The following is a 16,377-nucleotide window of genomic DNA, read 5'->3' as shown; positions in this document are numbered from 1 at the left end:
ACCAAGAAATTCATTTTTGAACTATCCTGCAATCATACTATCCTATAGAATCAGTACTCTTCTGTAAAGATTGTTTATTTGCTTCTTGTGCTCGTTTGCAAAGACCACAAGGATTTCTTGTTTATTCTGCTATTTCTCCTTTTTGTAACTGGAAATAATGAGATTACATTAACATTAACATCTATACCCTTTTTGAAAGAGTGGAATATAACATGATAAGAAATAAATTTAAACCAGAAGTAGCAGTTCGGTAGGAAGGATTCCGTTTATCAAAGTCATCAAAGTGTTGAACTTAGTCCAGTCACACCTCTGGGGTTTGAATCTTGCTAGATGCCATTATTAAGGAACAAACCATCATCCTCACTAATTGAACTAAAACCTTTCTACAGGAAAAATCATAAATGATAATGTGGAGTGAAGAAATTCCAGAAAATAATGAAAGTAAAAGAAAGAAGAGAATTTTAATGAAAATCTATAAAGTGATAAATGAGAGTTAAAAAAAATTATTTAAGAAAACAGAAAACTGTTGAATATAAGGGTAAGAATTAACTATATACAAAATCAATGAACATCATTTGAATATCTTTAGGTATATCTGCAAATGCGTGAATGCTCAGGAAATTTACGGCTTCACTTTATATATCACTATCATCCTTAATAGTGATGGAAAGAGAATATTCAAACCTTTGCGACAAAGAAGAGATAACATATGAAACTGACATCTGCCTGGCCAGAGATGACTTCACAACTTTCAATCTTTCATCTGCTTTCAAAATTTGGAGTCATAGGAAAATTTAATTAGAATAGTGTACCATATCATATTTCAGAATTTCAACACACATCAACAGATTTAAGAAAATGTCTCCATTGCACCCAGTCAAACAGTGAATAAACAGGTGACCAATATCTGTATATATGCTGTATGCATTAAGGTATTTGAGTTTGTGGGGGATTATGTCAGCATCCTTATTGCTCCAATCAATCTTTCAATTTTATGGTATCTGTTGTAATGATTTCACACCATTGCTCCATTGCGAATGTGGACCCGCTCTTTTCGCTTTGGTAGTAGTAGTCTTAGGTGGTCATGCTAGCAGTTTTCAAGACTCCAAGGGGAAAATGTGAGTTTGAGAAATTTTGGCCTGCAAGGAAGTCAAGTTTGTATGGGATGCAAGTGAGAGTTGGGCTAAGTCTGTCAAGGATATGGAGTTGACCAAGTGATTTGTGAGGAAATGAGTTAGAATAATTAGAAAATCCTCATTCCAGCTTCAGTTTGACCTTAGAAAGCTAGGATACGGTGTGGGAGGTAGAACTGCTAAAGGCGTGTTGAATAATGAAATTTCGATAAGTGGTATTTTTGGAAACCCCCAAAATCTAGAATTTTTATTGTAACTCCTATGAAGCTGAAACCTATCTCAAACATCCTAACAATATGTATATAGATATAACTTAAATTATAAGAAAACTCTTATACTTCAATGATATATGTATATAAATCCTCCACCCTTTCAGTTGAAAAAAATTACAAAGTATGGAAAGCAAGTTTTTGAGAGGAAAAATCCTTATGAGGTGGCGGATTCTGACCACCCCCACTAAAATTCCACCCCTTGTAAAAAGATGAGTTTCAAAAACATAGTGATGAAAAAGTGAAAAGAAAGTGCAAAATGATGTTTTTTGAGCTTTAGTTGCAAGACGAGTATTGTGGCTGAATCCACCTACAGGTATACTTTAAGCCTTGTAACTGGAGGCTTGAAACATGATTCTTTTCCTCCTAACTCGCAAAGAGATCAAGCAAAAAGAATAAGGAAACACTCAAAAAAGTTTGGGAAGACATTATATGTTGGCAGATAGTTCAGTTACATGAGGACAAATCCTCAAAAGGTGGTAAATTCCACCACCCCAAGAGGATCCTTTCCTCTCAACGATGAAACTTCTGTCCTCCCAAGGCTTTAGCAATTCATCTTTTTTGAGGAAAAATAGTGATTCAAAGGATTGTAGATTTAAGCCTTAGAGTTAGAAGGCGAATTGAGGGAGAAGAATGATATTGGGTTAAGTAAAAGAAATGTTAGAATCATTAGGTAGGGGTGGAATCTGCCCCTACCCAGGATTTTTATCCCTTTTTTGAGTAAGATTCTTCAACATTTTTTCAAGAGAGACAAGAACAATCAAAGGATTAGGGATTGAAATCATGAGTTCGATGTTGAAACAAGGTTAGAGCATAGCAGATTTGATGAAGTAAAAATGCCAAAATCCTCAAGCAAGGTAGAATCTGCCCCTGGCCTAATTTTTTTATCCTTGTGACACTACGATTTCCACCCCACGAATAGATCCAAAATTGACATCATTAGGGGCGGATAATTCAGTTTTGAATGACTTGGAAGTGAAGACTTTAGTTAAATGGTGAATTGAGAAAGAGCAGTGAGATTTGATTAAGTATGGAATGTTGAGTTAAATGGCAAATTGAGAAAGAGCAGTGAGATTTGATTAAGTACAGAATGTTGGAATCCTCGGGAAGGGGTGGAATCCACCCCCTAACTAGGATTTCATCCTCGACTATATCATATTCCTGCCCTCTAAAATTCATACAATTGAACCTTTTTGATAATGACATGATGCAAGATAAAAGATGAAGGTTTAGGTTTTGAGATTTGTTGATGAGTCTGGGGTAGAGAAGTAAAGGTTTTTTTTTTTGGTGTGCAAATGTTGGAATCCTCGAGAAAGAGTTGAGTCAACCCCCTACCTAGGATTTTATCCTCAACATGATGAAATTTTTGCTTTCTTCTTGAAGTTGAAAGGAACAGGTAGAGGTAATAGAATGGAAAATGGGAGATCGATTTGAATAAATGCAATCTGAGGAGAAACTTGGAGTTGGACAAAAGAAAGAGGAATCCTAGAAAGGTGGACTCCACCACCCTCCTAGGGTTAATTCTCTAAGACCCCAAATTTCCTCCCTTTCCTACATAAACTTCAAAACACGAATAAAGTCGTCCAACTTGTACTATGAAGACAACATGCAATGTGGGAAGAAACACCAAGTATCAATTTTAAGAAGTAGAGGAGGCATTTGTTGTTGACAAAAGAGGAATTCTCAGTGTAAGGCAGATTCTGCCCTCCCCTTAGGATTATTTATCCTCCCAAGCATGAGGATTCCACCCCATACTTGGAGGTCATCCATGGTCTTCGGACACATTGACTTTGATACTTAAAAGACATTGTCTTTAATAGTTTGGCCAAGATGATTCAAAAAATAAATTAAACAAAACATTTTCATTGGTCAATCCAAAATGATCAGCCTATCTAGGGGAACATACCCCTTCACCTCTTCTATGCCTATATAAGAAAGGAAAAACTAAATCATTTTTGCAAAAACATAAAACAAAATCATCTCCGCTTGTAGGCAGAAAACTGAATCTAAGAGCGGCAATCTTCTTTACATTCTGAAATTGCAAAATCTCCATACAAGGCAGCAAGCTACTCCTTCATTACCAATGAATTTAACCTCATTGAGTAGCAGTGATTTCCGAATTTCATTTTGAGAGATAACAGGGCAGTGATTTTGCACATGAGAGTGGATATTATCAAAAATTAGAGAGAAGGGTAGGAAAATTGAAATCTGGGCATGTCATGCACAAAAAAATAGTTTGTTTCCCAAAAAAATTTTAACAAGAAGTTATTTCAGATTACAAGATCAAAATCATTGGACCAGTCAAATCTAGAACTTAGAGAAATTTGCAAAGAAAGACAAGTCTGATTCCAAATTGAGGAAAATTCATGGTTGCAATGAGAGAAAAGTGGAATCCAGAAAAAGTTTCATTTCATGAGAATTTTAAGATTTCTTTCATGCTTTCTTATCATTTCACAAACTTAACGAATGCTCCTCTCTCTTGTTTTGCAGTGAAACTGTTGAGATAAAGGCTTAGAGAGTGAAGGAGGAAGGCAGAATCGGAGTTCACTCCTACAGCAACTTGAGGGATCAACATATGGATGGCATGCAAACCTCCATCATCACACCGACAAAGTGGATGCAACAAGGAGATAGCTCAAATGGTCCAAATCAAACCATCCAAGTGCAAGCTCGAGCTCAAGACTTCAAGCAAGAAGGATGCTTGAAGGCTTCAAGTGAGATGGAAATTCAACAGCAAGGTTGTCAAAGGGAAAATTCAAGCCAAGTTTACAAGTTCAAGTCATGATAATGAAAAGATTTCAAAATGAAGAGGGAAAAGTGTTGAGAAGATGAAGCAATTTGGAAATATGCCATCACAATTGGAAACTTGGCGATGTTGAGTATCAAGAGATATTTTCTCTTCAACAAAAGAGTGTCAAGTCTAGAAGATAAGGAGGCTTATAAGGTGCACCTAGTTGTCTTCTACCAATCAAGAAATTTCAGTTACAAGCACATTCAATCATATTATGTCAAGTGTACAATTTTCTTATTGGACCTCAAAAGATTTGTAATCTTCTTATTGGCCCACAGAGTGGTGGCTTCATGTAATTGGTCGATAGGGTGGCAACCCTAATTAGGGGCCTTCTCATTTGTAGTTCTTTAGCATTAGATTAGAGAACTAGAAGTAGAAGTACGTTAGCTAAGGGAGAGACTTGATGAAATTGTTTTCATAATGCTATTAGAGTGATTGATGATTCATTGTTGGTTTTTATGGTGGTTTTTTTAATGTTGCTTAGTGGTGTTGCATGGTTTCTTTACTACCTCACTTGGAGTAGATTTCATTTCATGTTGTTTAGAAGTAGCTTAGTTGGATGAAAGAAATTGTGGATGTTTAATTGCTTGACACGAGTATAAACTAGGCCACTAGCCTCTTGTTGATTGTAAGTGTGCCGTACGTAGTTAGCTAGTGATTGTATTGTACTTCAATTGATATTCAATCTTTACTTTGCATTTATTGATGGGATTAAAGAGGAGATATTGATTTGAAAACCATTTGAGTAAACCTTAGGATCTTGCACTAGGTGGGTGGAGTTGTTGACAAGATTGCATCCAGTAGACTCCAAGTCATCCATACTTCCTTCCATTCATAGTTGGAAGTAAAAGATAAGTTTAAGCTGGAGTTGAGAGTTCAAGAATTGGAACGTCAAGATGTATCTTCATATTGTGAAGTAAAATCTATAGAAATAAGTTGATATCCACTGATTGAATAGTGTAAGTTGCCTTAGTGATCCCAACAAATCACATTATTCCACTGAGCAAGTATCCAAACATTGAAGGGAACCTTAAGTCATTTCACAATCTTACTTTGCAAGCTTGGCATCAAAAGTGACCTTCAAAAGAGGATTGAGTATTTGGTGTTTCATTTTGAAATAGAGTGTTTGATTCTATATGCTGCAATGGAACAAAACTCACATCAACAGTACCCATGCAAAGGATAAGTAAATAAATTATATCTTGTTGTGAGGTTTTCAAACCATTCTAGGTGGGTGGAGTTGTCATGTCCCCTTTTCAAATAATTAAAAATAATAATCTTTGCTAAGGCAGGCAGGCCCAAAAAGGTGAAGTTTCGGAAAAAGGGGATAATCTTTGGAAGCTAATGGACTAATAAATGAAAATTATTATTAAAATATGTTTTATTAACCCCTCTTGGACGTGAGTTAGGGTTATGCCCTCTTTTAAAGGGTTTGGAGGCATTTTGGGCTGATTCCATAACTTGATTTTTGCGCATTGCTTTGTTGTTCTTCAGAGGCTGCCAAACTTGTGAAGAAGGAGACCCAAGAACGGGAGTTTGCAGGTTTCCAGGAAGGCTAAGGACGGGAGTTTGAAGCCATTCCATGTGCATGCTCATGCAGAGTTTGCCTTTGTACTGAACAGTGCAGATTTGTGAGTTTTCAAGTGTATTTTTTGTAAGAGTTTGGTGTTTCCGGTTGAGTATTTCATATCAGTTTGGGTTGCTGCTGTATATCAGACTTTTAAATGTTAAAATAGAGCTGAATATATGTATTTGGATATGATTATACTTCTGTGATAGATTATTAGTGTTTTTGTGGTGATTCTGGGCTATTTTGTGCTATTTTCGAGAGCCCGATGAGCATTGTTTTTGTCCTCCATTTGGAAGCTATTGTGTGCATGTTATACAGATCTGGAAATGTCATTTTATAGGCTATTATGTTGCTCAAATTTCTGTAAAAATGTCCACTTTCAGATTTATTAATAATAGGTGAAGTTGTGAAGCTTTTGGCACTATTTCTGGCATAACCGATTTGGGGTTTATTGAGAAATGGGTGGATCTTTGAAATATTGGTTGTTTGATTTTAAAGATCTGATTTGAGGCTTGAAATATCATATAAAATCAAAGAAAGGGACATTTCAGGAGTTGCTGACAAGATTGCATCCAGTAGACTCCAAGTCATCCATACTTCCATTCATAGTTGGAAGTAGAAGATAAGTTTAAGCTGGAGTTGAGAGTTCAAGAATTGGAATGTCAAGCTATATCTTCATATTGTGAAGTCAAATCTATAGAAATAAGTTGATATCCACTAATTGAATAGTGTAAGTTGCCTTAGTGATCCCAACAAATCACATTATTCCACTGAGCAAGTATCCAAACATTGAAGGGAACCTTAAGTCATTTCACGATCTTATTTTGCAAGCTCAGCATCAGAAGTAACTTTCAAGAGAGGATTGAGTATTTGGTGTTTCATTTTGAAATAAAGTGTTTGATTCTATATGCTGCAGTGGAATAAAACTCACATAACAGTACCCAATGCAAACGATAAGTAAATAAATTATATCTTGTTGTGAGGTTTTCAAACCATTCTAGGTGGGTGGAGTTGCTGGCAAGGGTGCATCCAGTAGACTCCAAATCATCCATACTTCCTTCCATTCATAGTTGGAAGTAGAAGATAAGTTTAAGCTGAAGTTGAGAGTTCAAGAATTGGAATGTCAAGATATATCTTCAAATTGTGAAGTCAAATCTATAGAAATAAGTTGATATCCACTGATCGAATAGTATAAGTTTCCTTAGTGATCCCAACAAATCACATTATTCCACTGAGCAAGTATCCAAACATTGAAGGGAACCTTAAGTCATTTCATGATCTTACTTTGCAAGCTTGGCATCAAAAGTGACCTTCAAAAGAGGATTGAGTATTTGGTGTTTCATTTTGAAATAGAGTGTTTGATTCTATATGCTGCAATGGAACAAAACTCACATCAACAGTACCCAATGCAAAGGATAAGTAAATAAATTATATCTTGTTGTGAGGTTTTCACACCATTGCCCCATTGCAAATGGGGACCCCTTTTTTCATTTGAGTTGTAGGTTTAGTTGGTCTAGGAGTCTTAAATAGCATCAATTTCAAGTCTTCGGGCCTTTAAGGAGTTGGAGCTTGAAGTCAAGTGAGACTTGGAGATTGAGGAAGTAGAAAATGCTCATAGTTGTAGGGGAGAGTTTTAAGAGGATTGAAAGACTAAATCTGGAATGACAATATTTTGTACAATTCCAAAGAAAGGGTGGATTCCACCCTCTTTTGGAAATTCAGTCTCGAACTCCCTCTCACTTCCACCCCTCCAATAAAACCTTCAGGGTCCGTTTGGTTCCTGGAAGATGACAGGAATTGGCTTTTTCAAAACCCGGATTTGAAAATTTGTGCGTTTGTTTCAAAATTTGTAAAATGGAATTAGCATACGAGACTTCCAATTTTGCCTCAAAACCAGGTTTTCCAACTTCCTAAAAAAAGTAGGAATTGAAAATCAAAACCTGGTTTTGTTTTTTAAGGAGTGTAAAAACAATAGATTGGACTACTTTTTGAAATTTGCCTTCAACTCCAAGCTTATGAATAACAATGTGTCTTCATATGCATCTTTCGAGTGAAACAAACGGTTTCAGTAAAATCCCAAAAATTGGAATGAAGATATACAAAACCTTGATTTGGCTAAACCAAGGTTTGTAGAAATCCAAGTTTTTTAAATTCCACGAACCAAACGGACCCTCAAGGCGTAACATGATGAGAACTTGGGAATTTGGATGAAATAATGTGGAAGATGGGTGAATTCATGAACTTCAGACTTTGAAAATTTTGTGAAGTGGTAGAGATTTCCTAAGAAAGGGAAGATTCCACCCCTTCTTGAGAAATAATTGCTAACCCAAGCAATTTCTGCCCCTAATTCTTGGCAAAATCTTTTGGTGCCATCCAAATGCCTTGAAAACATAGCAAAAATGAGAAAATGAATGACTTAGCGAGCTGGAGTTTTAGTGGAAAATGATGGAGTGTTTAGAAATTTGCAAGATTGTGGGGAATCCAACGATTCTTGGGAAATAACTCCCAAAAGCTTGAGGAATCCGACCATCCTTGGGAAATAATCCCAAACTTCACCAAATTCCACCCTGCAATACAATTAGAATTCTTTACTATCAACCCAATCCATGACAAATGTGATGAAAACTAAATAAGGAATGGGTGAATTGATAAGGTTTCGGAGAAGGGAAGAGGACTATGTGTTTTAAGAAAAATTCCAAACTGATGGGGAATCCACCTGACCTTGGGAAATAATTCCCAACTACTACAGATTTCTGCTTCCACCTCAAGGGAAAAAATTCCCAACTTCACCCCATTTCCACTCCATTCCAAAGCCAAAATTCCTACAATTAAGTGATTTCTGATGCCAGATTTAAAAGGAGGTAGAATTTGTTTGAGGTTTGATCACGGAAGGGGGCAAGATTGAATTTAGTACATGAAAGTGTTTCCCAAGAGAAGGCAGATTTCGCCATCTCTTGGGAATTTTGTCCCCATCAGCATAGTATTTCTACCCCAACACATAAAGCAGCAACAAACATGTTTAGTGAGGGTTCGAAATTTAAGAAAAGGAAATGCCATTTCCAATGACAAAGTCGGCCTTGGTGCAGGCAAAGAACAATTTAATTTAATGGAAATTTCTATTGGCTAATTAAGTCAAGGTTGGCCCTATTGAAGTCCTGCCTCTTCAAGTCCTAGTCACCTATATAAGGAGGTGAAGGAAACTCATTTCAACACCAAATGAAAGACAATTTGTCTCTACAATTTATAGGCAACAAACTGCTCCAGATTAGCAGCGAATTTTATCTTCAGTTGACTGTAAAATCTACTCACAATTGGCAGCAACTTTTATCTAGAAAGGGCAGCAACTTTCTTCTTGATTTGGAGAGAATGTATCACTCATAAAATGCAGAAAGAAAATCAGATCTGAGCATATAATGGCGTCTCAACTCATCTAAATCCCAGAATTTTGAAGAAACGTCATTTCAAGTCAAAGAGTGAAACCATTTTACCAAAATTAGAACTTAGAATTTGCAAAGATGGCAAAATCTGGGCACATTATGGCAGAATATTATGTATCTTTCAGATTATTTTTATAGTGATGTGATTTCTTTTCATGTAAAATTTAGATTTTTCTCATTTCAGTCATATTTGTCACTTTATGATCTAAATAGGGCCTCTTTCTTGATCTTTCAGAATGATTGGAGAAGGAGAGGCTAAGATACGAGGAGGTAGATTAAACTCAAGAGGCTCCGGCATGCTATGAGAACTAGGACTTCAAGCTCAATGGGTTCCAAATAAAAAGATAGATCCAAGTCAAGACATCAAAGTGAAAAGTCAGATTGAGATCAAGGTGGATTCAAAAACCAAGTGCAACTACAGGTTGAATTCACAAATCCAACATGCAAAAGGCGAGTCCAATCACATGAAGATATCATTATCAAGTTCATAAGTGCAACCAAATTAGCTCAAGTCTACAATTTTCAGACGCAAATCCATATCAAACCATGCAAAAAGTTTAGAGGATGGAGAAGACTTGAAGATCAAGCAATTTAAGAACACGAGCCATCATAATCACCCTTAGGAGTTGATAGCTTCAAAAGAATTGATCAAAGTTACTTTCTAACAATCAACCAAGAAATATTTGCAATTTTAATAGACACATTCCACAAGTTTGAATTCAAAGCACATGTTCTTGAATGGATCTACAAGATAAGGATGATGAGGTGACAATTGGTTGTCCTCTCCAATCATATAATTGTCCCAATAGATTCAAACACATTTAACCACATGAAAATCATCCCATTTTCTCATTGTTTAAAAAAATCTTTGTAATTTTCTCATTGGCCCATGATTTGTTGCCCTTGTGTGATTGGTTGAAAATTTGGCAACCCTAATTAGGGTTTGTAGGGATTAATCTTAGCCCTTGATCCTAAATCAATCTTGGTCATTCACTATAATTGGACATCTTTGAAAGGCCAAGGACTTCTCATTTGCAATTCATTAGCATTAGCATTAGCTTAGGACATTAGAGTAGGCTAGCTAAGGGAGAGACATGACCAAATGATTGCTATAATCCTTTTAAAGTAATGAATAGTTCATTGTTTGTTCTTCATGGTTTACTTGATTTTTCTTTTAAGTGTTGCATGGTTTCCTCAAACTTTCACTTGGAGTAGATTTATTTTCATTTTCAGGGAGTTTAGTTGAAAGAAAGTTATTGTTGATGTTTACTTGATTGACTTGACAAATCCAAGCCACTAGCCTCTTGTTGATGGTAGGAGTGCCTTGTGTGGTTAGCTAATGAAAGCACTTAACTTCAATTGATATATAATCTTTAGTTTGCATCCATTTGGTGGGATTTAAGAGAAGATATCAATGTGAAAACCAATTGAATATTCCTTAAAAGATTGCACTAGGAGCGTGGAGTCTCTAATTAAGCTACATCCTAGAGTCTCAGTCATCCATGATGCCTTACATTCCTAGTTCGAAGTAAAAGTAGATGTATAACTTTAAGTTGAGGTAGATCTTGGAAAACAAAAAGAAATATTTTCATTGCACATTGTGAAGCCAAATCTTTGGGAGTGCAAGAAGTTGATATCCATTGAATGAATAACGTAAGTCCCCTAGGCCATTACCAACAAATCACATTATTTCACTCGGCAAGTATCCATGGCTAATGGAACCTTGAAGTCCTTTCATGATCTTACTTAGAAAGCTTGGCATGAGAGATGGCCTTATATCAAGAGAGAATTGAATGTTTAGTGTTTCATCTTGAAACATTGAGTATTTGGTTATACACGTTGTAGTGGAATAAAACTCACATCAATTGAAATTAACACTAGGAGGGCCACATGTTCGTTTGTGGAATTGTCAACAATAGTGAGATTTCAACTTATATTTGAGATGGGAGAGATCTCTTTAAACGTGAAAAATAAAAAATAAAAAGTGGAAAAAGTTGGAAAATTCAAAAAAAATGAAATGTCAGAAAATAAAAAAATAGAGAAGGGTTTCTCGATGAAAAGGCAAGTGGGCATTCTTCCAAATTGGTTTGATTTGATTGAATGATTGCATCCATGTTATTTGTCTCTACTTGAAACATTAGTTTAGGGTGGATGGCAACACAAAGCATGAGGAAATGCATTGTTTGATATTTCAATTGAGAGTGAATTTGGCATTACGAGGAAGAGATTATTTTTTTTAAGTGTATGAGCCTATAGTACTTTCTAGTTCATAATCAAAGTTCCTCAAGTTCAAAGAAGATATCAAGAGGAAACCAAGAGGTGGATAGAGAGGAAATACTTAGTGCAATGTGCATAGCCTTTCACATTCGGAACCTACTTGGCCATCTTATCACGACACCATTCACTTAATCAAGTTTCAAATAGGTTGGTATAAGGAAGCGTCAAAAAAGGGTTTCAAGGATGGATTGCATGATCAAGATACCCAAGTGGAAGGCAATGTTTCATGCATCACAACACAAGGGGATGAGCTCGACAAGAAGGTGAAGGGAGCAATAGATTTCATCCAAGGAGGAAGCATAAATGGCAAAGATTGACATCTTGAAGAATAGAAAAGAGACCACCACAAGTTTGAAGAAGTAATCCTTGGTGAGCTTTCCCTCATGCTACAAAGTTGAATTCTTGAGGATGAATTACAAGGAGTGTCAAGCATCCTAGTGAAGGAAGGCAATCAATAGGATAAGTTGAACAAGGAAGTGAACATCATTATAAGTGAATTCAAGTGTAAGGGACAATTTGATAAAGCATTCTAGGACATCATATGGAACCATTGCTAATTATATCTCGAAACATAATAGTTGTTACAAGTGGCATAGTTCACAATTAACTCCAACCTTCAGAGACATTGCCACTTGAGACTGAAGTTGAACAACTTGTATGGGTATTGGATGATCCTCCTATTAGTTTCAAAGATGTAATGCATGATGAGGTTTTATATGAAGAATTGCAAGATGTTTTGAAAGAAAATTCTACATGTAATTCTAGGGAAGATGAACAACAATTTGGGTTGTGTTGATGTGAGTTTTGTTCCACTGCAATAAACAAAATAAAACACCCAATGTTTTGAGATGAAATATCAACTACTCAATCCTCTCTTGATATAAGGTTGTCTCTCTTGCTAATCTTCTAATGCAAGATCATGCAATGACTTCAAGGTTCCTTCTAATTGTGGATACTCGCTCAATGAAATAATGTGATTTGTTGGGATCACAAAGGGACTTACACTATTCATTCAATGGATATCAACTACTTACACTCCTAAAGAATTAGCTTCCCAATGTGCAATGAAAATGAAGTTTGATTTTTCAACTTCCACCTCAATGCCTTAAAGTTCTTCTAACTAAGATTGCAAGGTACCATGGATGAACTTGGACTCTAGTAGATGCATCTTAATCAATGACTTTGCTCATCTAATGCAAGCTTCAAAGGGACATTCATATGGTTTTCACATCAATGTCTCCTCTTTAATCCCATCAAATGAATGCAAACAAAAGATTTAATAGCAATTGAAGTTAAGTGCTTTTGATCATAGGCTCACCACACAAGGAACACTTACAACCAGCAAGAGGCTAGTGGCCCGTATTTCTCAAGTCAATCAAGTAAACATCCATGATTACTTTCATTCAACTATCTACTTCAACATTAAATAAAATTCTAGTCTAAGTGAGAGATGCAAAGGACCATTCAATACTCCAAAATGATCATATATGTCCACCAATGCAAGCACAACAATGAATGGAGAACAATTTTGGCAGTACTTTGGCAACAATTCTCCAACGCAACTCCCGTTACAAATGATGTGAGAAAGACTTTAAATAGGGAGCTAAATTACAATGAATGGAAAATATTTATTTGAAATCAAGGGCCAAGATTAATCCACAAAAGCCCTCATTAGGGTTTCCAAATTTATAACCAATTATAAGAGGGCACCACGTCGTGGACCAACAAGAAAATTACAAAGTTTTTAGCAAGCTATGAGAAAAATAGGACACTTGGCATGATTTGATTGACTGTGCCTGAAATTGAAATTTTTTTATTGGAGGAGACAACTTCCAACTCATTAACGCTATCTTGTAGCATTATCTTAGAACATTTTCTTTGAATCTTGGCTTGTGGAAGGTGTTTGTCAAAACTGTAAATATTTCCTGCTAGATTGTTAGAAAGTGACTTGTGCTGAACTTTTCAACTCCTTGAGGATGATTATGATGGTTTATGCTCCCCCAAATCACTTCATTTCTCTGAATTTTCACCATACTCTTGAGTATTCTCATGGCCTGACTTGACTTGGCATTGCGAACCTTCTGATCCTCATTTTCAGACTTGAACTTGTACTTTGAAATTGTAGATTTGGTTGAGCTTGATTGCATTTGCAAACTTGTATTAGATTGTACTTGATCCATCTTCAAATTTCTCAAACATGTCCTCATGTGATTGAATTTGTCGTGATCTTGATTTGTCTTGAACCACCCTGACCTTGAATTGGGCTGACAAGTTGATTTTTTTCTTCTCACAACTTTCTACCTTCAATCCCAGATTTTGAATTTGTGGGTTTGATTGAACTTATGGCAGCCTTCATATAGCTGAGATCAATTTGGGTTGGTGCCTAGATGATCTGATCTTGAATTCTCGTCACTTGGAATTCTCGAGCTCAAATCTGCCATTGAAATCCTGGACACCTCCTAGTCTTCCAGCATCTTCCTCTTGAATGATTTTCATTGCAAAACAACAAGAAAGAAGAAGGCATCAATTTATTGAAAAGATTGGCAAACTTGATATGAAGCTAAAAATCTTTGTGAATGATTATGTCATTTTCATTTAGCAAGGTTATGTCAACATATAAGAGGTTCTTCAAAGCAAATATGAGACTTAGCCCTCTATTCATCCCACATCTGATATTCACAGCACTCATAAGGCTAAATTCACTGCCAATAGAGGGAACTCATTGGCTCTAAGGAGTAATTTTCTGTTTGTCGAGAAAATCCATTGATCTTGAATGGATATTTTGCTGTCCCACAGATGTGATTTGCTTCCTCTAAAATTAGAAGGGAAAATTCGCTAATTCTTTTGCAGAGCTTGATTTTATTTCAAATGATCGTAATATGAGGAGATCAAGCCCTCTTTTATAGGTGATCTGATGCTGAATAGGCAACATTATTTTAAGAGGTTGACCTGGGCTTTTATTCCAATAAAAAATTAACAATTAAAGTTTCTTTACACTTGTCTTGACTGACCTGATCTTAAGTGAATGGATTTTGTTTTGAGATCTAGCTGAGGCGGTGTTATGTTTGGTAGCTTTAGTCGGGTAAACCTATATATAATTATATATGAGATATCATATATATAATTATATATGAGATATCATATATATATATGTGTGTGTGTGTGTGTGTGTGTGTTCATCATAAATGAGATATAAGTTTATTATTATGAGAGAAATTAATGTAATATATCTACACACATTTATATAACTATGATTAAGTTTTTATTATATTAATCATCTAATTAATGAATAGACATGTCCCATGAAGGGACATGTCTCTTCATCACTTATTCTCAATTTAAATAAGAGTTCGCTGCCATTTGGAAAGCACATACCAAATAGGCAGTGCTTAGTACATTTGCAGCAATCCTTGGAAAACTAACATGGTATCAAAGCTAACTGCAAGTGTAGAAGCTAACATAGTTATTATAGCACATATTGCAGAAATACATTTGCACTTACAAAGACTAAAGGGTATGTATCACAAAAGATAACACATATTATAGAGGTTATTATACTGCAAAGTGCATACCGAACACACTTGCCCACATGAAGATCAATCAAGGTTGATCGACATCATTGAACATATAGACAAACATGACAAAAAGTGGCATGCGGTCAAACAAGGTATTGGCTCAACCATAAAAGAAGTCTTCAAAAACACAAAAACCACTTCTCCTTCAAAAAGAATAAGGAATGAATATTCCAAGGAGACTAGCGGATAACTAGACTCCGCAAAAGAATGAGACCCTCAATAAAGGTGAGTAAGACCTTTTGACCAAAAAGGAGAGCACAAATGTCAAGGACGAAAAGCCCCACGTCATCGTCAAGGAAAGGTCGTACCCCCATTGAAGGAAGATATTAAAAGCATCATTGAGCAATGGGATTTCAAGCCACATCAAAGGGCAAGATAGCCATATAACAGAGATTTGGAGACAAGAGGTCAAACCACCAAATATCACCCACCAACCACGTAATTTTGTCCCCGTAGAGTTGGTAACCCCAACGCACCTTATTTTGCTTGAGCCATGTATAAGAGGGAATAATTAATAAGAGATGGAAGACCATTCATGGCATTTACGTTCGAAGACAAAGATAAACATGAAAAGAAAGACAGTCTTAGAGGGACATAATAGGAATTAAATGAAATTTCATAGCTTGGTGTTGAATGGAGGATTGTCATCAACTAAGGGTGTGCCAAAACAACCATTCCACACTCGCAAATGTTGGCATTAATACATTGAGTTGCCCACAAATTCGAACGTGGCATGGGTACCATAGCCAAGGGAGAAGGCAATAAAATGAATAAAGAAACAAACCTTGAAGTTGTCACATTTTAAAGAGAGAAATCATAGGTTTAGATAGAAATCCACAGCCCAAGGAAGGTTTTGTTTATTAATTTGAATGAGGCAATAAAAATACATTGCTAAGAGTGAAAATTTGATAATCGATTATGGGCATGTGAAGAGCAATTATCAGCGATTGTAGACATAATGAGTTAAAGGAAATTAAAGTTAAGAATTAGTGAATTGGAGTTCGTTAATGATCGTACTGTCTATGGTTACTTATAAAACATAGTTTTAAAACTAAGCCACCTCAGCTGGTTTGTGCACCATAGAAGGACCCACCTTATTTGGTAGAAAGGAAGAAAATTCAAGACAAAAAGTGTCACCTTAGTAAATATAAGGAACAAGAGATACTGCAAGGAAAGGTGTAGGGAAAATGTGTCCAACCTAATGCATTTAAATGTCCAACGCGCTCCATGTGATGATGTTAGGCCAAAGGATTTTAATGTGGAAAGAGGAGATGTCAATTGCCTCATACTCTTAGATCACCACCCAAACACATAAAATTAATGAG

This window comes from Cupressus sempervirens, chromosome 9, assembly GCF_028749045.1.
Source record: "Cupressus sempervirens isolate cs-2001-9-10 chromosome 9, ASM2874904v1, whole genome shotgun sequence".
Lineage (NCBI taxonomy): Eukaryota > Viridiplantae > Streptophyta > Pinopsida > Cupressales > Cupressaceae > Cupressus > Cupressus sempervirens.
This window is presented reverse-complemented; position numbering follows the sequence as displayed.